General features: G+C 36.9%; 1 protein-coding gene across 5 annotated transcripts in view; it reads left to right on the forward strand.

The window, feature by feature from the left end:
• Positions 1–9,412: 9,412 nt before the first annotated feature.
• srrm3 (serine/arginine repetitive matrix 3) overlaps positions 9,413–22,292 on the forward strand; it is a 474,513-nt gene continuing 461,633 nt past the window's right edge. For 2 of the 5 annotated variants that reach the window (XM_039756797.1, XM_039756799.1), the window contains exon 1: positions 9,417–9,625. The gene's annotated coding sequence lies outside the window, so the exon portion shown is untranslated. Of the gene's footprint in view, positions 9,626–22,292 lie in introns of all 5 variants that reach the window. The other 3 variants (XM_039756796.1, XM_039756798.1, XM_039756801.1) reach the window with 2 other exon arrangements.

Below are 22,292 nucleotides of genomic sequence, written 5' to 3' on the forward strand. Positions count from 1 at the left end.
TCATCAAATTCTTCCATTTAAACCCTGAATACAATGAGGATGCTTCATTTATGTTAGGTAGAATGCCTAGAGGGAGCTGGGCGGTCTCGTGGCCTGGAACCCCTGCAGATTTTATTTTTTTCTCCAGCTGTCTGGAGTTTTTTTTTTTTTTTCTGTCTTCCCTGGTCATCGGACCTTCCTTTTATTCCCTGTTTATTAGTGTTCCCTAATTTTAATTCTTATTTTTTTTTTGTCTTTTTTCTTTTTGTTCATCATGTAAAGCACTTTGAGCTACATTGTTTGTATGAAAATGTGCTATATAAATAAATGTTGTTAACACAGTTATCTTTTGTTTCTTTTTTTGTTTTAATTATTCCAGAAATAACATGAAATAATTTGAATAACACTGTTCATTCCAACACAGTAGAATTCTACATATTATTCCAAGCAAAAAACTGAAGACACAAATGCTAGCTGGGACAGTCTCCAGATGTGAGTCGGGTCTGGATTAAGCAGATTATAAAATGGCATGACACAACATTAACATTTTACACTGAATCACAGAAAAATGGAATGGAGAAAAACTTTTATAGCCACTACACACTGTATATAGAATTTTTATATCTTCAAGATATTAATTACACGTATACGACACTTTTCTAACCTACTCAAAGCACTTTACGTAGACAGTGGGGAACCACATCAAACTCCAAAAATGTGCAGCATCGATTTGAATGATGTTAAGGCAGCCATTTTTTCGCTACTATGCTCACCACACATTAACTATTAGGTGGTGAAGGGCTGAGACAGATAGTTAGTCAGTAAGGGAGAGGGGATGATTAGAGAGGCAAAATGACCAGGCCATGATGGGCAATTTAGCCAGGACATTAGAGTACACTCAACTCTTTAAAAAGATAAAAATAAAATTAATAAAAAAAAAAAAAAAAGATGCCCAGGGATCTTTTATGACCATAGAGAATCAGGACCTACATTTTACATCTCATCTGAAGGACGGTGCCATTTTTAGAGCATAGTGTCCCCGTCACTTCACTTGGGCACTGGAATCCACACACACCACAGACCTGAAGGCCTCACCAACATTGCTTACAGCAACAACCCAAGCTTTCCTACTTGGTCTCCTATCCAGGTACTGGCAAGGCCTAAACATGCTTAGCTTCAGGTGGACTACCTGTTCTAAAAAATGGGGGTGTGGCTGCTGCTTGTTAAGATTTATTGTCATGTACAGACAAATTCGTGCCTCCATGTCTCCTCAAAATAATGACAGTAATACACACCAAAAGTCACACGTGTGTAAAATGTATACTTCTCTTTCGTACTCTTTTCATATATCTGGTTCACATATCAGTTTAATACCAATATAGACTACCCAAAAGTAAGCTTTTAAACACTTTTAGAAGAAACTTAAATATATATATATATAAATATATATATATATATATATATATATATATATATATATATATATATATATATATATATATATATATATATATATATATATATATAATTAATTAATTCTGTAATGGGTACAGCATAGTGCTCTAAGAGACTAGGTTCACATCCCAGCCCCATCACTACCGGTCTGAAGTTACAGAGGTCTTCTTTGGGTTTTCTTACCAAATGCTATAAACAAGCGTGTTGGGGTCATTAGCTAAGTGTAGAAGAAGACCAAGCGATGTAATGATGTCCAAACCAGTGCTGATTCCTCCCTCACATCTGATGCTGCTAAACATCCTCTCAACCTGAGAATGTCATATACTATATTATATATTTTCATATTCATGTTCTTATATAAAGGATGAATGGCTTCTTTTAGAAGCAGAAATCGCGACCTTTGAAAAAATGTGGACTTTGCTGCCATCTACCGCGAGAGCTTAAGAATTGTTATAATAAAATGTTGCAAAATTTGAATTTCATGTCTATTCATTCACAGCAAACACCTTTTCATTCCGATGTCACCGGCTTAAAGCTGTGCCACGGTGTGACTGCGCCAATTGAAGTCCTTTCTGCTCACGTTAAAAAAATAATTCTAATCAGGACATAACGAAAAAAACGTTTTTATAATGGGTTTGTAAAGCGGCCTGGAAATTCACTAAAACAGTGTATCACAACCGACGGTTCGTGGAAATCGAGCCCGCGATTCGAGCCAATCGCATTAAATGAGGACGGTCGAAGCGCCAAGGAGGCCTGCGCTTCGGCTCAAATGTCAATAAATCTGGGTGGCAGAGTACCCGCTCTGTTAAAAAAAAATCAGACTTAAAAAGAGGATATCATCACTTACGGATTTCTGCTTCAGACACCGCTGGTCAAATTATAACACAGAGTTAATAATTTTTTTTCCCTTTGTTTTATATTTTCTACCTGTCTTCTACCGGTCCACAAATCAAAATAGTTGAAAATCGCTGCACTACAGACCCGTTTTGCATTAAACGTTATTTTACTGTATTTGTCTAGGTTATCTCACATTTTGGTTAAAATCTGTTTAAACGCTGTCCATAAATTATAGGAATGCTGTTTAATTGAAAACCACCAGATTGTGTGGTAAATTATAATGTGTAGTATAAGATGCACACATCAGAAATAGAACAGCTAATGACTAATCATGGCTTCGGAAAGTGGCGAAGTGTTTCAGGTTGATTAGCACTTGCAAGTAATACTTTCACTGTACTCTGTACACATGATGATACAAACCAGTTTTGAAATGAAATGAACAGAAACCCTCCGACCAACGGTCACTGTATTTACAGCCGTAGTGGCGGAAACTGGGAGAAGAGTTCGGTTTCAGGTCGAAGACTCGGCCTTCCACAGTCCGTAGAAAGAGGAGGAGATGAGCACTTGTACAGTTTTTCCAGTTCGAAAAGGAAAAGGAGCCGAAAAAGTTTTCCGACAAGGAACAGTGGCACAATAGAATCGGGTATGGACTCGCAGAATAAAAAGCTCAGTATATTTAAAGAAACTTTAGAGCCATTAAACAAAACTAACGAGATGTACGATTATATATAGCGAATCCAAGTGTTTTGTGTTTATTGATATTACTGACATTTCCTATTTTTAAGCATATCGTTTTAATTATTCTTGCATTATTTTCTTTTAATATTGTGTTATTATTTCATCCATATTAACTTATTTATGAGGCGTCATATAGCAATGTTAGTGTGCAATATGAAAGGTATTTATGTTTATCGTCCTCATTAACGTTTGTTAAACATTTTATTTAAGTTGATTTTTTCTGTAGTTAGGTTAGCTGTTTATAAAAGCACGATAGCGCTCTCTGCCAAATTAGTATTACACCATTTTTTGTCTTCCTTTCCATTGCCACATTTCTCCATAAAGTCAGAGAATATAAAACCAACTTTGATTTCATTGATTAAATATCCAAATGAGCCCCAAGTGTCCTCTTTTTAAAAAGCAGGGAGACGACAGCATCCTATGCCTCACCTTCAGAGCCCACGTTGTAAAGAATGCCGGTAATTATGCCAGTAGTGTATGCATGTTGTTTTATTTTAAAAAAATGACATTAGGCTGCATTGCTTGCAAACAATACTGATGTTTACATCTCTAAATTAGAACTTTTAAAATACAGTTTACAAAGCTGAGCTAACCCTGCATTTTCTGTTGTTGGGCAGGTTTTACTATTTACAGGTGTAACACAGGATGTTTCACAATATCCATTGTTGTTTTTGCTAAAAAGTCAGTGTCAACAGTTTACTGTATATCAGTTTTTAATGTTTTGCTTTGATTAATCTTTTACTCCTCGTATTAAGGTCTTTCAAGTCAGGTGAATAGCTATGACTCTGGAATGTTCATGTTGATGATACGGCCATTTTTTATATTATAACTATATTTTTGTGTAATATATGTATATTGTGTGTCCAGGTTTCCAAATAACCATTTTGTGGTTTCTCTGTAAAATGTGCTGTATTCCATCCTTGAGGCTCCCCTTCGATTTTAATGAGGTGTGTTTCAACTTCAGTCCTCTCTTCTTTCATTGTAGCATTTGTGGAGGGAGGATTATATCTGGTTGTGGGTTGCCATTTTTGGCACCTTCTACAATTTGTGTTATGTTTATATTATTTTATTATATTTCTATTATTTTTTTAACTTATAGCATGCTGTCCTGTTGATGTTCTAGAAACACCTACCTTTCAAAATGCACATATTTTAAATGTATCTTTGTAACAGTTTGCATAAATATTTTTGTTAACATTAAACCCCTTGTAACAACGACATTATGCTCATTCCTCTTTAGAATGACATGCCAGCTTTGAGGTGGTGTATAATGTTGCTTGAGAATTCCAGCCCCAAGGGGTAAATTAAATTTAAATTTCAAATAACAACTGTCATTCAGTTCTGCGGTAATGTGGCAATTATGCTTAACCATGTTGTAAATCAAAGACAAATAATCAAAATGTTTACCATTATAAACGTAATGCTTCTTTTTGAAATCACTGAAGTAAAAGCTCATATTGGACTGAGTGAGCAAACACCCTTCTAAATGAAAGGCCAAGAACCCAACAAAATTTTGGAAGGTACAGAAATAATGTGCAGCCTGGACAGTGTTATTTTTTGTACATGTTCTTTTGGGTCTTTTTTTAACATTTCCTTAGGTCAATATTATTTTTTTCTGTTTTCAGGTTTAGACTTTTGAGCCATTAATGGAAAGACAGAAGATGAGTAAAGACGTACACTACATATGAACTATTACATAACACTGCATTAATGCATTTTTCAAATTTTTTTCTTTTAGAAGAAACATCAGCCTTCCTTCTCCAATATCCAGCACAGGTCATTGATGTGCAGGTACAGACACATCATTTTATAAACTTCTATACGAAAGATGAACTACATTTTGTTGACACTGGCTTACAAAGCTTATTATATAGTGAATAAAATGTATGAAAAGACTTTTAATGTTTGTCTTAGATTCATACTGTTAATTGTTAACCAGTAGGAGTCAAAGCCCAAAAGACTAAAAGCCTGTTTTACCTCTTCTGACACAGAAATACAAGTCTTAAAGGCCTTAGAAAAATTGAAATGCATTGTGTATTGTGTTAATAATAGTGTATTGTAAGAAATATTGAAGACTTGCAGAATCTGTGATTGAAAGCAGTAATGTTAATAATGTATAACAAATTAAGAATGTTCATTATTTTTTACATTCCTTGTAAATGTGAAAGAAAGGGCTATAAACTTTATGATGACAATTTAAAGAATTTTCTTTTTCTTTCATAAAAAGTATTACAGCAACATGGAATCCTTCAGCACCTTAAGGTGGCAGAGAAATGGTGTGCTGAGAATAAATTTGTGTTCAGGGTGCAAGTCTCACTCCCTTCATTATTGTAAAATGGAGAAAGACAACATAGAGGCCCTTTCAGGAATCTGATTTGCTATCTGAATTTCCAGCAGAAGAGGAGAGGAAATATGTCTTTAGACCCTTCATCTTCCTCTTTTCACATATGGAGGACATGCATCTGTTTTTAGATAATGTGAGAGGAAAAAGAAGAATTACTGTGCTTTGTGAGAAAATGTAACATAAACATACAAGTCCCTCATTGTTCAGTTACAACGTACAATTCTTGTTCTATGTTTTGTATGTTGTTGAACTTTTTTGTAATAAATGTTGCAAACCAACTTCATCTTTGCAGACCATTGTCTCAGATCTGCACCTCTTGGTTTTATGTATTAAAATAATGTTTTATAGGACAGGGAAAGGCAAACTTTATTTATAAAAGCACATTTACAACAGTCAGAACCAAAGGATAAAAGAAGCAGTTAAAATATACAGTATGTACACATCACAAAACTGCAAGCATAACCAACCATTACATAAAAGACAAACTCAAAATACCCACACACATACAGTACATACATACATACATACATACAGTATTTATAATCATGAATCTACATGAGCCAAAACATACAAACATAATGTCAGCCTTTTGCAGGGTTAAATGCCAGCTAGAAGAAATTACTTTAATGATGACTTAAAAATGGCCAGTGTTGGGGCAGAGCCAATATAATAAGGTTGAGCCTTTCCAAAGAAAATACGCAGCCACCACAAAAGTCCAATCCTTCATTTGCTTTAACCTCGGCCTCAGGACAACTAAGAGCATCTGGCTAGTAGGCCGCAGTGTTCTTGTTGGCACATACAAGTGAAAAGGTTCCGAGAGGCAAGATGGGGCGGTTCCATTCAAACATTTGAAAAAGTAATAGAATTTTAAAATCTGTTCTGGTTAGTACTGGTGAAATATGGCCATGCTTATGTGAGACTTCAATAAGCAAGCAGAAACGTTGTGGACTAGTTGTAGGCGTCGTCACAGGACTTGATCAGCACCTACGTACAAAAAGTTGCAATAGTCCAAAGGAGATGTTATAAAAGCCTAGGTGGCCTTTTCAAGATGCTGTAACTGAAAGAAAGAAAGGCCTTTACCTTAAAGTCTCAGCTGGAAAAAGCTTCATTTAACCTCAGCATTTATCTGTTTGTCGAGTTTGAATGAGCTGTCAAAGATCACGCCTGGCTCTTAATTGAAGCTTTATGACACGTATATGGCAAGGGGTCCAAGAGCAATATCAGAGATACTCAAACCTTCTGAACGTTTGGACACCACAATCTCGAAAAAAATTAATTGCCATCCAGGATTTAATATCATTAAAATAGCATGGAGGATCTGTATTGTCTTGCTTTGATTTTAGTAGCAAATAGATTTAAGTGCCATCAGTATAGCAGGGAACGGAGAAGCCATACTTGTTAACAATGGAGCCTAAAGGTAACATGTATAATAAAATGAGAACTGGTCCAAGGATGGTATCCAGCAGAACCCCACAAGTAAGAGGAGCTAAAGAGGATGAGAACTCACCCAAGTGAACAGAAATGTTCCTATTGCTTGGATAAGATTAAAACCATTTCAGGGCATTACCTTGGATGCCTACATACTGTTCAAGGCGGGATGTAAGTATCGTAAGATCCACAGTATCAAAGCTGAGGCAAGATCTAGCAGTACAAGAATGACAGAATCTCCAGCATTAGTAGTTAGGAGGAGGTCATTGTAAACTTTTAACAAGGCTGTTTCAGTGCTGTAAGAAGATCTGTATCCAAATTGGATTTTTTCTAGAATACTGTTTTCATCCATATATGTTAAGTAAGGACAACTTTTTTTAAGACTTCAGATAAAAAAGACAGTTTAGAAATTGGCCTGAAATTTGACATATTAGAGGGTTCAGATTTTGTTTTTTAGTAAGTTTATGCACCACAGTATGTTTCAAGGCAGCAGGAACACAACCAGAAATCAAGCTAGCATTTATTAAGGTAACAATACTTGGTCCAACACAATCAAAAACCTTCATAACTAATCAAAAGGGGACACTGATCAGGGGGCAATTTGTAGGATTCGGGCGTTGCACCAAACCAGACAACAGAGATGATGATATAGGCTCAAAGTGGTCAAAGACAGCTGAACATACTATTGGAAGAAATTAATCCTTAGCAGGCAGTGTGATGAATGATCTAGTAACGTTAATCTTATTTACAAACAGTTATACCTCTGTTTGGAGAGGAAGTTAGAATATGTGAGAAATAACAAATTTCTAATACAAGAAATTGTATATGGTGATTAAAGGATTAAAAATCATTTAAAAAATCAGATTTGTAATTATTGCATCTACACAAACAAAATATTTTTAAAGTTAAGTTTAAAATCTGTGTTAGTTCAGTTCTAAAGTAAATGAAAGACAGTCTATGGAGGTAAGGCATAGAGGGTGCAACTTTCAATAATGCAAATTTTTACATTTCTTTAGAAAAACAAACAATAATGACTATTAAGGAATTTAAGAGATTTGCCTCACTTTTTTGATAAGTACATACTTAGAAGTTAGAGTCCTGATCTTTTGTCCCGTTTAAACAGTTACACTTCACCACATGTTATGCCTGTCTTGACATGACAAAAAAATCTGCAAGCAAGGAACAATATCTATTTGAAACAGAGCCTAAATGAATGTAAATATCCACTGTTATTTCTTGTATCTGAATGAAGGCACCCTAACCAAAACTTTGAAACATATTTTTATCCTGAGTAAAATTTCATATACCTGTATAACCATAATACATTGTTTAGGGGTAAACAAAATACCATTCATTTATTCATTCATTCATTGTCTAAACTGGGTCGCCGGAGATGCTGGAGTCTATACAGCACAAGGGAGTAACAAACCCTGGACAGGATGCCATTCCATTGCAGGGCGGACACAAACACTCACACCAAACACATAATAAGGCCAGTTTTTGGCAACACCAATCCACCTAACCTGCATGTATTTGTATTTGGATGGAGGCAGGAAACCCACGCAGACACAGGGAGAACATGCAAACTCAACACAGGGAGAACCTGAGAGGCAAACCTGACCTCCTTACTGCGAGCCAGCAGTGCTGCCACCAAGATACCAACAGTATAAAAAATACAGAATGATTTAATAAGTATTAGTACTTCAACTATTAAACAACTTACTTACTCAACTGATGTCATTTTAAAAACATTTATCAAAACATGCATTTACTTTTATGTAATATATCAGTGTTGCTCATGTTATATTCACAGGGCGAACAAGTATGAAATTAAAATTAATAAACAGGAAATAAACAGGAAAGCGTTTGAAAGTTTAATAACTCCACTTGAAGTCTATCAACGGTATAAGTGCAGTGTAGAACAAAATGAGGAAGACACAGACAATGGAGGACGAAGATCCCCGTATAAGCTGGATTACTGTGTTTCAAACATTGTTCAATACAAGCAATTTTAAAAGTGTTTTTTTTTTCTTTTACTGAGAACTCGAAAGTTTAGACCTTCATTTTCATTCCTGTTGATCATCATTCATTTTGTAACATAATAAATTAATGTCATTAACGAAACTTTCGCTTTTATTGAACAAGGTGCAAGAAATAATGTAAAACTAATTTCAAATATCTTGAATAATAGAAATCACTGTAATAGAAGTTAAAGCAACCACATTCATATTTTGCATGATGTTTCTTTAATGTAAAATATGTTATGTCCTCTTTCTTTTAACTATCGAATCCTGAATCATATGTTATAAAATTGTTTATTTGTTTCTAAAAAGAAATTCGACAATAATGACACAAACAGAAACTTGGATTCTTGCCTCGTGATCGGAGGAAGGCATATTAATAAAATGTTTTAGGCTTAAAGGGTTGAGCAACGTTATAGTTTTGCAACGAAAGCAATGTGACAGACGACGGGCACAGAATTCTAGGGGCGTGGCGTGGAAGGCTGGGGGAGTGGAAGGCGGACGAGTGAAGGGCCGGGGCGGGAAGGCGGGGGAGTGGAAGGTCGAGTCTTCAACTTGCAGCCATATAAAATTGGAATGAATTTGGAAGCAGCGTTACAACCTCTACTCCTCCTCTACAGCAAGTGGCGCTGTGATCGTAGTTCAGTAGCGACCAAGCAGGCGCGGAGCTGGTAGGTACTGCGCTGTCCAGCAGTTTAGTGCTGAACTGAGTAGCATCCGTTCAGTTTAAGGGCTGAGCCCCGGAGCGCTGGTGAGGAAAGGTATCTGCTACCGCGCACACATCAAAGCAACGAGAACACCTCGTCGGCGCCGTTACCCACAGGTAAAGTGTAGTGCTAATGTTTCGTCGTTTTTGCAGAATTTTGGGGTTAACGCCGTAAGGGAACTCCCTTGTTAATATAAATTGATTCACAGTGAAGCATGTTATTGTCTATGCAGCTAAATATAGGACTTGGATTGTTATTGTGCAGCGCATAAGGAGGATTAGTGGGATTAATGCGCAATGTCCTAAAACATGAAATGCGAATCAGAGTTTAAAAATGAAACGAAAAGAGGATGTACAACTGCATTAATAAATTGATTCGGTTCGGACTCAGGAAACGAGTTTTACTTGGTGCAGGCAATTTCCGTTTCATGTGTAATTGCAAATGTAGTTCTACGAGCATGACGACTCTGACAAATGGGTAGAGTTCCAGATCGTAAATTATACAGAGTCCTTATTTTGCAGTGTATTGTAACGCAGATGTGTTCATTACTGTTATTATTATTTGCTGTAAAGCTCAGATTTGGATGCTCTTAATTTAAAGAAACGGCCCACCGACCCGATTATGATTAAATATTGTTTTGATCTCACTGTTTGTGTCCTTGAAATGCATTTTAATTCGACATAAACTTAATATATTACAAATATAACGTGGGTTTGACATTAGTGCTGCTTTTTTGTTGGTGCGATTTCGTGACAATTACATGAACTTCCCATGGGAAAAATAAAGCCCAGATTTAATAAGGCCTTCCATGGACGACGTTAATATTTAAAATATATGTTATATGTATATGTGTATTTTATTTTGCGTTTTTCTCCGATTTCCAAATTCTGAAATGGCAAAAGTAACAAATCAGTGTTAAGTCACCCGCGTTTCCTTTATTTCCACACGTGACTTGCAAGGATCTGCAGCTCTGTGAAACACCGAGATGCCAGCAATGGAGTTTACGTGAGAAGTGTCTCTTTTTAACTTGTCCCGAATTCACTGTTGCTGCTTAATTCAGTTTTAAAGAAGGCCGCTGAATATTAACAGCAAGACATTTACTTAACATTTTTTTTTAGTAAACTGCAATTTACTGAACAACACAGTGAACCCTTCCATTGGCTTTTTGAGGTTTCCTGTAAACATTTTGAAGCCCCAGGCAGCCAAAAGCTTTCCCTGAAGCATCAGGCACAAGGCTGCAACCAGCCTTGGATAGGAGACCCGTCCACCAAAGGGCACACTCTGACACATAACCACAGACATGCCCAAAGTGCAATTCAGTATCACCAATTCAATCCAGTCTGCTTGTCGCTTGGGCATGGCAGTAAACTGGAGTACCCAGGGTGACTGTGCAGCCTCAATGTAACAATGACTGATCTGCAAATTGAACCCATGCCTTTTGACATGTGAGGAAGCAGTGCTATCAACTGTACAGCATTAGGTTTGTGATTATTAACACATAGTGTAATACTATTATTAAATTATTAGATTTAGACTGTGCAATATTTATTACAGATATATATGTTTTTATAATCAATCTATTAACATTTAACAACTGTCAATGCATTGTGACTATCTTTTTTCATTTTTTTAAGAATATATAAATAAAAATGAAGATATTTACTTTACTAGCACACTTTAATACCCATTCTGGGAGGTTGTATTTAAATATTTGGCAATGATATTCCGTATTCATATTCAATAAGTTCAGAGTTTGAAGCTAAATGATTGCAAATCATTTTTCAATATGTGATTCACACAAGATACATGAAATCTTTGTATAATAAAAACAGATAGAAATGAGCTCACGACTGAAAAACAGAGTTATAGAATTAGTGTTTTGGCCATTATACCTATTATATATTAATTTTGCATCTAGAGTGATGCTAGCAGAGGAATTATTGTAATGAGAGGCGGATGTTGAATGAGAGAAGAAAAGGTGACAGACTTCAAATATGCAAAAGGGTTCAAGCTAACAAGCTGAAGGCTGTCATTAAAAGTTTTGTTGCTCATTAAGGACCAAAGATTTTGATAACAAGAAAAAAAATAATTGTGCAAAGGTTACCCTTAATAAGTTTACAACTATGCCCTCATGTTTTTTGTTGAACTCATTTTACAGTAACAGCCTGGATCCGCTGTACTAACTCCTTTCATTATTTTGAATACTTCAATCATGTCTCCGCTTAATCTTCTTTTGCTTAAACTGAAAAGATTCATCTCTTTTAATCTCTCCTCACAACTCATCCCCTGTAGCCCTGTAATCAGCCTAGTCACTCTTCTCTGGACTTTCCCTAGCACAGTTATGTCTTTTTTGCAGCCTGGAGACCTAAAGATGTACACAGTATACTCCAGGAGAGGTCTATCCAGTGTGTTAAAGAACTTGAGCATAACTTCCTTAGACTTGCATCCTACACATCATGCTGTATAACCTAACATTCTGTTAGCTTTCTTAATGGCTTCTGAACATTATGATGAGTCCGCTATGACTACTAAATCCTTCTTATAAGCAGTACTTTCTATTTTCAAACCTTCCATTGTGTATTGAAATGTAACATTTTTACTTTCTACCTCTATTTCCTTACGTTTATGTTAGGACTACATGTAGGACGATATACCACCCCTGATGATTTACTTGAAACATACATCCTTGCATTGTCTCTAGTCTTCTTGTTGATTTTTTTCTAACAGCACAAAGCAATGCTGTCGGGTTGTTTGATTACTTTTTGTTAGCCCAGTGTGTAGGAGTGAGTGGATGTTGATTGACAGTATACCGTTTGTTTTCGCTGGTAGGGTACGACTCTACACAATGATGTATTGAGTAAAGTGGGCTCAGAAAATAGACAGATGAATTTAAATATCTTTATGGTAGAGAAATGGGTATCTGCATATGTGTTTTGTGAAGTGCGATGATGGCACCTGTCAATGTCATGCAGGCACGTCTCCATTACCATATGTAATGGTAGATTATAAATATAGAAATATATTAATTCTATAGCAGGTAGACTTCCATTTTAGTTTTGGCTGCCTAAAATCATACATAGCTAAGCATATATTTTTGGCAGTTATGAATGTATTGGTAGTTTCTGCGTTTACTTTGTTGTAGTGTTATAAAATGAGTGCAATGGTAGCGCTGCCGACTTGCAGTTAGGAGACCCGGGTTCACTTCCTGGGTCCTCCCTGTGTGGAGTTTGCATGTTCTCCCTGTGTCTGCATGGGTCTGCTCCAGTTTCCTCCCACAGTCCATAGACATGCAGGTTAGGTGAATTGGCGATCCTAAATTGTCCCTAGTGTGTGCTGGGTGTGTGTATGCCCTGCAGTGGGCTGGCGCCCTGCCCAGGGTTTGTTTCCTGCCTTGCACCCTGTGTTGGCTGGGATTGGCTCCAGCAGACCCCCGTGACCCTGTAATGGATGGATGTTATGAAATGATCTTCCTTCCAACAATAAAAGCTTTTAATAAATGTGCTTTTTTAGTTGCAAAGTTTGGAGAAGAACATTTTCTTATAGCATTTGTTTTTTATAGGCAACAACCAACTGTACTTGGAGTGCTAGTCCATCTGAGAACACCCCAACAAACACAAACATACTGTACGTAATAGCTGAACACAGACTCACACATTAAACTAACATTCACATCCTGAGAATACAAGAGACAATCAGAGAAGGCGAGCTCCACAGCGCACAGTGTCTGGACAAAACAAACAGACTCCAGTCTATAGAGTTGTAGGCCAACATATTTCTAAACTGGAATTTAAATAATCATCCTATCCTATTTTTTATACCTTTTCATTTCCAGTCCATGGTTAACTGGATGTGCTGAGGCCAAATTTTAATTGAGAAGGTGGGAAACCTACCAGAATTAAATTTCTCTCTGTTGTTGTTTGAATGCATGAAAAAAAATATCAATATATACACTTTGTGTTCAGCTATTCATGTCATCAATTTTTAAGTTTTTCTTTGATTAGTGCTGCTGTTAAGGTTTTTGAGAAATTGTACAATTTAAGAAAGTCTTCCTTAAGCTTTTGAAAGAAGGACAAAAAAGAGATTTATTTTTTAAAAAGGTTATTGTTTTCATATTCTGCACCCTGTGTTGTTTTTTAAAATATTACACATCATTTCTGAATATCCTGTGCCATTATTTGGTGCACTACGAAAATATGATACAATATAGTCTTTTTTGAGACTCCTCATCAAATCCTCTTTTACAAAAATATCAAATGAATTGTCAGAGAGACATTTTTCTTTGTATTGTTTATTAGAATATATTAATGTAGTTACGGTTTATTGGCAATAAAAACAAAAGTTTTAAACTGTATGGAAATGTTTCAATTAAATGTATTTATTAATGACCAGAAAAGGCAAATGCAAAAATTATTTTCAAACTGGTGACACAAGATATGTGGTTTATTTATCAGTTTATTAGACTTAATGTAATGAGTATGTATACATAGAATTTACAGCATATGAGTGTTGCAGTGGTTAGTGTTACTCTCTTTATTGAGTCCATCCATCCATTTTCTAACCCGCTGAATCCAAATACAGGGTCACGGGGGTCCGCTGGAGCCAATCCCAGCCAACACAGGGCACGAACCAATCCTGGGCAGGGTGCCAGCCCACCGCAGGACACACACAAACACCAAGCACACACTAGGGCCGATTTAGAGTCGCCAATCCACCTAACCTGCATGTCTTTGGAGTGTGGGAGGAAACCGGAGCGCCCGGAGGAAACCCACACAGACACGGGGAGAACATGCAAACTCCACGCAGGGAGGACCAGGGAAGCGAACCCGGGTCTCCTAACTGCGAGGCAGCAGCGCTACCACTGTGCCACCGTGCCGCCTCTCTTTATTGAGTCTTAAGTTCAAATCACTCCCTGTTTATATTGTAACAAGGGGTTAAAAATGACTTCTTTGTGCATTTTTATTCTCTTTTTGTAATTACTTTCAGTATTTTATGTTTAATCTGACAATACCATATTATGTTCTGTTTGTTGAATGGTTGCTGTTATTTTGTGGCTATTTCTGCATGGCCATGGCCACATTGTTTACAACCTTTATGGTAACTGCTGGTCACATGACCTTTGTATTACATCGCTGTTCGTGTCATCATGGTCTTCCTATAAAAGATGGTGGCACACAGTTCCTGTTTTAGATCAAAGTCACATCACTTTTTCTCATGTAATTTTTGCTTCACGAGTCAGGTATTGGAAAATTAGACCGCAGACTGAATGTTTTAGACTTTTAGACTTTTTTTTAACTACATTGTTTTATTTTGGAGCAGTTTTTTATTGGTTTCAACCCCTGCCTATTATACAACTCTTGTTTGCCTCTTCCTTTCAAACAATTTTTATTGGTTCTTTCATCTAATCATAGCACCATTTGACTGTTCTTTCACCTACAGCCATAACAGTATAGAGCTTGAACATTTGACCCATGTCTGTGAAGTTCTCCAAGATTTGCAAGGTACTGTAGCTGAGGGGCCAGAATGACTGTATGTGTGATTGTGCACTTTGATAAGACTGGCACCCCATCCATGGGTAGTTCTCCCCTTGCACCCAGTGATGCCAGGGTGGGCACAGGCATGCTGAGACTCTGAACTAGGTAAGCAAGTTAGAGAACGGATGAATAAAAGTGTGCATTGCTTTTATGTATGAAGGTGAAACAAACAGGTATGTAAGGAACATGATGTTTTGTTTGTGAAGCATATAACAACCCATCAGATTTTTGTACCTGTTGAAAGTCAAATAAAATATCACCAGAGGTGTCCAGTGTGCAAGGTAGAATACGAGTAAATGCGTAATTGCCTTTTGATGATTTGTAATAATGCATCGAATGCATTGAATTAAAATATTCAATGTTTGGTTTATCAAAACATAACAAGGAAAATGACTTCCTTCAGTCTGTGTGACTCATTCGGCTATTAGCTATAACAACTGTTTAAAATATCTCCTCTACTCATTACTTGAAAAATGGCAAGACAATTCATTTCAGCAGTGGTCAGTTTTCTTTATTGCTTTATGGATGTATTTTATGTTTTTCATTATGTTATTTTCCCTTTGTTTGTACTGGTGTTGACTTCAAGAAAATCAGTTTAATTCATTGAACACTTTAAACAGTTCCTTTTAAAGACTTGTTTAATCAGAAATTAAGATCCTAAACCGCTTTAATATATTTAAGAGGACATTTCCTTTACATTTTTTAGTCCACAGAGGCTCCTAAGTATTTATTTAAGTGCATCAATATTGTTGTAGCATTAACACCATAATAACACATCCAGCGCTCAAAATGCAGTTTCACTGGAACACACAAATCATTTATAGCATTTTCTTACATTTCTGTCACCCTCCTTATGTCCTTGAAGTGTAAATACATGCCGCTTACCTATCTGTCTTTGTTTAAGGGTACTCTAGTTCCCATTAATCCAGCATGCCGAGGACTTCTTTGGTAAGCCTTAGGCAATCCTCACTGACACTTGAGTCAGCATTTCTGAATAAAAGCATCTTATTGACTGTGAAATACAGCACCAGTGTCATTTGACCTGATGGGCCCCTTGCCTTTTACCATTGCCGGCACTGGTTACTCTCTGCTTATGCTATTCTGTAGGCAAGACACTGAAGACATGATAAATACATGTTGAAAAAAGTTTACAATTTGCAATGCCCACTTCGTACTTTTCGAATGATGGTAGGAAATTACACCCATTCATTGAGTAACAGTAAGGCTAATTTATTTTTGCAATGTGAACAAAACTGAGAACCAAGTTTATTCTGGTGTAGAGTTCAAAACTTCCAAGGCAGTGTTAATGTTTCCTTGGATACTATTGTAAAAGCTTGAAAAACTGAAAGATCAATAAATTGGATGCATATTATTTAATTACTTATTATTTAACTCTTTCAGGGCTGATGTCAACTTCTGTCAAAAGGAGGAGTTGACAATGGTAATCAACTGTAAACTGTGACAAAACCAACCATTATCTTTTAGTTGGACTCTCGCTGCTAGAAGGAAAGTTAGCTTCATTGGTTTGACCGAGATTCCCTGCACTCGCGTGAGTAGCACGGCGCAAACAACGGCAAAAATGGCACTGACATAATGGTGAGAGATCAAAGCGAATGTGTAAAGCAAAATATTGTAATAAGTTTTGCCTATTACCTCTGAACTGGACGATGACTTTCTGGACACCAATTTTGATACAAGTGATCGAAAATGAATGTGAGGTTCCAGTTTCATCTGACTGGCCCCCAGCTAATCGTGGTGCAGAACAGGTTCATGTAGTTGACACGCCTATGGCAATGTTCGCCAGAAAGACTGCCACTTAACAATGGTAAGAGATTGAAACCAGATTGCAATGCACTGTGACCATGACCCCCTACTGCTGCCCCATCCACGCAAAGACAACCTGGCAGCAAGCCTGCCGCACATTCTTGACAAACTGGCAGCCACAGCATGCAGCAACAGATGTTTAATGTTGATTTCTGTGTGAAACCATTGCTTTTCAGAAACAATGTTTTTCTGGAAAAAAATATTCAGCCCTCAAAGAGTTAAACTGAAGGACACAAAGGATAAAATGAAAAATGAAATGTTCAAAGGTTGTCAAAAAGACACATTAGGCAATTGAAAGTATGTGTGATGAAGAAATTAAGCATTCATCATAAACGAAATGTCCGGCCACGGTTTGTTCGTGTCTTGCCTCATGGCTCTGTGGTAAAATAGGCCAACTGTAAAAAGGAATAGATGGCAAGCATGATTATGTATTAAAATAATAAAAAAAAACTATACAGTGCATGCAAAGTACTTGACACCTACTAGTAAACAGATACTTACGAAAATGCCGATGGAAGCAGCTGCAGAGCCAGGAAGGAATAGGGAGGGAGCTGACCAAAGTAAATTTTTTTGCATCAAAGGATATATAAATGCTGCATAGTTTGATAATAGTTATATATTTCACTTGAAAAAGTAACAAGTATACACTAAAGATATTTATTTTTATTTCATTTAGCCATGAAATATGCAGTATAGAAAATCATACAGGCCATCTTCAAGATGCAAAAAAACAAAATACTAGTTAATTGTAACTCAAAAATGGTGACAGTGCCGTCAGTATTTTAACAGTAAATTGTTGAGATTTGCCTTTGTAGAAAGCATCAAAATTTAAATTCATGGAGATAATTAATTTGAATTAATTTAAGACAAAAAAATCTCACTTTTTATGTTCCTGGACCAGTGCCTGTTTAATCAGCCTTATTATAAAATTGTGTTGAATGTCCCATGAATTCTTCAATGTATGACACTGAGAATAATTTGGAATGCTCCTTAAGTTGTTTCATGGAGCCTAGCATGTTAAAAAATAACAGAGTGTGGCAAAATCACACACATGGAGGTGCAATTGCAATATTTAAAAGTGTTTTTTTTTTAGGTGCAGCGCCTGGTCCTGTCTGTGAGGAGTTTATACAGTATATACTTTTTGTGCCTGCATGTAGTCTTCTCCACTTTTCATCCCACATCTCAAAGACATTCAGGTTAGGCTGAACTAAAATTGGTCCCATGTGAGTATAAATATGGAGGTGTGTATGAGTAGGTCATATGATGGACTGGTATCTCTTCCATTGGTTCCTTACTTGTGCCCACTACTACTGGGACGTTTAAGTGGGTTTGTGAATTCCTTTTTTCCTCAGACTGCATGGTCTCATTCAGTGTTCTTTCCAGTTTTATTTTTCTAGTTGTGTTCAATTCCTTATTAACAGAGGACAACAGATGAAAGCAGAATAGCATCTATTCTCATTATCTGCTGTTGCCATATGTCAGCAAAGGTGAACTCCAGAAGGGCAACAAAGAACATCACACAAAGGTCAGGTTTATGCGGATTTCCTTGTGAGAAGATGGCTAAGAAGGCCGCATATAAACTGATTCCTTGCTTCGCTGAAAATAACATCATTTCATTCTTTTGAAAATGTTTTATTTTAGAGAGAAAAACATGTAATATTTATTTTGGCTTAATTTAAAATTGCATATATTATCATTAAAAAGTACTTTAAAAGAAATTAAAAAAAAACTAATATACAAGCTTAAATATTTAGAGATGACCCTAATGCAGTCAGAAGGTTGTAAAGATACTTATATATAGAATATATAGACCTCTGAAAATATTGTCAGTACAAGTGCTCTAGGCCCTGTTGCGTTTAGTTCTTTTTGTTTCTCATTAAAATGCAGCAGAGGAGAAATGACCTAAGTGAAATGTTTCACTGCAAGCTGTCTTCACATGCGGCACAGCCGAGCTCCATTTTCAATGCATCACAGACTTTTTCAGGTCTGCTGTACTCATTCCTGTGTACTGCAGGTTTTCACTCGGTTAGGATTTAAGACCTCGATAGAAAACAACGGTTTATGAGACGCCAGGGATTTTATTTTATTTATTTCTCAAATTTGGTTACAAATTCTTGCTAGAGCTTCCTGCCATGTTTTGCGCTAGTTTAAAGCATTGCATATTAGAACTGCCAGAAATAATTTAAGCTCAAAGAAGAGCCACTGCTCCTTCACATTGAAAGGAGCCAGATGAGGTGGTTCTGCCATCTGATTAGGATACCTCCTGGACGCCTCCCTGAAGAGGTGTTTTGGGCATGTTTAGCTGGGTGGAGACCTTGGGGCAGACCCAGGACACACTGGAGAGATTATGCCTTTCAGTTGGACCGGTAATGCCTCAGTATTCCCTGGGAGGAGTTGAAGGAGGTGGCAGTGAAAAAGAACATCTGGGCAATTCTGCTTAGATTGCTGCCCAAACAACTTGGACCTGGATAAGCAGAAGAAAACGCATAGATGGATGGATGGATGACATTAAATGTCCTACACATTTCATTTAAATCTTTTCTATGTTAACTTCTAAAGATATCATAAATTTTGAAATAAACAGTTCTTGTGTATAATCAAATCTATCTATTCATGTCCTACACGGCTCATTCAGTTCAAGGTCATGAGGAGCCTGTGCCAGTTCTCACGGTAGTATGTACACGGTGAAAACTATGCATGTATGAGGTGCTAATTCTTTTGAAAAATTTTGAAATAATATAACATTTACCATATTACACTGAAAAGCAGAATGACAGTGTTATGTTTCAACCAGGCTTTATCCCTGGCTTAAATTTATATGCAATAATGTTTTTTCTCCCCTCTGTCTACAGATATTAGTATCTAACCAAAGTCCTTTCTAGATTTTTTTTCTAAGGAATCTATCAAAATTATGTTTCATCATTTTGTTTGGATTTTTTAATTTTGATTTTGAAGTGTTTCTGATGTTATTTTGTTTTCTGACACTCTTTCTTTTGCATTTAAATATCCTTTTAAAACTTTTGGTATTTACTCTTTGACTTTGATTTTGCCTCATGTTTTGGCTTGATTCGCCTGTGCTTATGATCTCCCGGTTTTTGACTTTTTGCTATGTTTTAACCGTCTTTACTTCTGACAAGACTCACAAAATCTGCCTCTGCATGTATTTACTTCTTTTTTTATGAATTGTTTTGTAAATCACTTTAATTTTGTTTTCTGTTGTATGAATTGTGGGTTGATAATGTTTTGTTTAATAATTGTGTGTGTTAAGTGTAGGTACATTTTGTTGCATTTAGTTTTTTTTGTTTGTTTCTTGTGTATTTTATATAAAGTCCAAGGAGGTGGGGGCCACTTACACTGCAGCTGAAGGTGCCCCAGAGGTATTTAAGTAGAAGCTGAACATAATGGCTGCTTCAGCATTGATTTTTTTCCTGCCTTGTGGGTTGTGCTTTTTGCTTTGTTTTTTGGATTTCTTAGGTTTTGGCCACCTGCTCTTGATATAAGGTACTGTCTCTGGATTCTGATTATTGGATTTTGTTTGTTTCAAGTTTGCCTTTTAGGGAACTCTATTTTGTTTTTCCTTTTTGTGCCTGTCTTGGTTTTTTGTGATGATTTTTGCATTCTTTGAAATCTTCTTAATACATATTGTGACAGATAGGGGGCGCTATCGCTCCCTTGAATCCTCGGACAACACGTCAGACACCAGATAAAAGTCCAAAAGTTGACTTTATTAATTAACAACAGTGCACAAAGCACCCTCCTCTCCACAATACTCATTAATCAATACACAATACACAATAAACAATTCCTCCACTCTTCCAGACGCGTTGCCACCCTTCCACCCAGCTCAGCTCGCCGTCTGGGATTTCCCATAGTCCTTTTATATTCCCTGACCCAGAAGTGTTTCCAATCCCTCAGTCCATGTGATCTCCTATCACTTCCGGGTCAGATAAAAATCCTCTTCTTTATCCCGGAAGTATGTCGTTCCTCTTGTCCATGTGACTCACACGAAGGGCAAATAGTCACATGCCTTCTAGCGGCCCCCGTGGTATCCAGCAGGACTGTAAAGGAAAATTCCAATGCCCATAATTCCCTGCTGGCATTCAGGGCACCACAATGCTGCAGGGAGGGCTCCACCTGGCGGCCTGGGGGTATTGGCCAGGATGAATGGCCGGCCATATTCCACAGTATTTAAATATTTAAGGAGTATTATTTTGTTTCATTGCATAAAATCTTTTTTTTTTATTTTTCAAGTGTTTTTTCCTATCTCCCAATGATATTAGTGATTTTAAACACCTTTGCAGGCTGCAAGCCTCCCTGATGAGTTGGGGCAAGGCCACCAGAGGTGGTGTGGCCCACTGTGTTGAAGCTTACGTAGTATGAAGAGCAGGAGTGGCTTGTGTCTTTGGAAGCCTGCATCCTTTTTGAAAGGCAGGTCATAACATAAAGCAGGCCATAAAGCAGCAGGAGATTACAGCAACAGATCTTGAAGGGTTAAAACCACAGTTTCCAGGCTTTCAGTGTCCCAAGCAAACTCTCTCAATAAGCAGATGGTAATTTGGTCCAGTAAATCTGAATACAGACTTTGGATACCTTACCATAAGTCATTTTTCTGCAGTGTTTTAGTCTTTTTGTCTTTCCATAGGGTTAATACAATGGTGGTGTCTTAAATTAGTTAGTATCTTCATTCAGAATCCAGGAGCAGGTTGATGAGGATGACACATAGAGCTATACTCTGGCCAGAAGCAATCAGCATGGAATAAGAGAGGGCCATTTCTTTTGCACATGCAGTGCATTGTTTGTATATAGACGTCTTCCTTCCGAAATTCTAAACCAGGGGTCCTCAGTCACAGTCCTGGAGGGCCGCAGTGGCTGCAGGTTTTTGCTCCAACCAAATTGCTTAATAAGAAGCACTTATTGCTCAAGTAACACTTCTACTTCACTTTAGTTGTCTTGCTTGTTAAGATTTTGAACCCTTGTTGCTTATTTTAGTCTAAAACAGCTGTAGTATTGGTTTTTAATTGCTCCTAATTAGCAATAATATGCAAATGACAAAAGATGCCAGCATTTCTCCATTTAGCTTGTTACCTTTTACCTCTGTGCGTATTTATCATGCACTATTGGGTTTAATTAAATACTTGGAAGGAAAGTGAAGAGAAAAATGTGAAGGACTGAGAATTACACATCCATGATATCCTTAGAAAGGGGAAGAAAACCTAGAATATGAGAATGACCTGACATAGCAGAGTTAAAGCACTAGCAAGCCATGAAATTAAACTATTGGGTAGAATTGCTTTCTAATTAAGCAACTGGGTTAGAACAAAAACCTGCAGCCACTGCAGCCCTCCCGGACTGTGATTGAGGACCCCTGTTCTAAACAGATGGTTCCATGGCTGCATTGCTGTTTCTTTTGTAAAGCTTGTCTGTTTAT

This window comes from Polypterus senegalus, chromosome 6 (genome assembly GCF_016835505.1).
Source record: "Polypterus senegalus isolate Bchr_013 chromosome 6, ASM1683550v1, whole genome shotgun sequence".
Classification (NCBI taxonomy): domain Eukaryota; kingdom Metazoa; phylum Chordata; class Cladistia; order Polypteriformes; family Polypteridae; genus Polypterus; species Polypterus senegalus.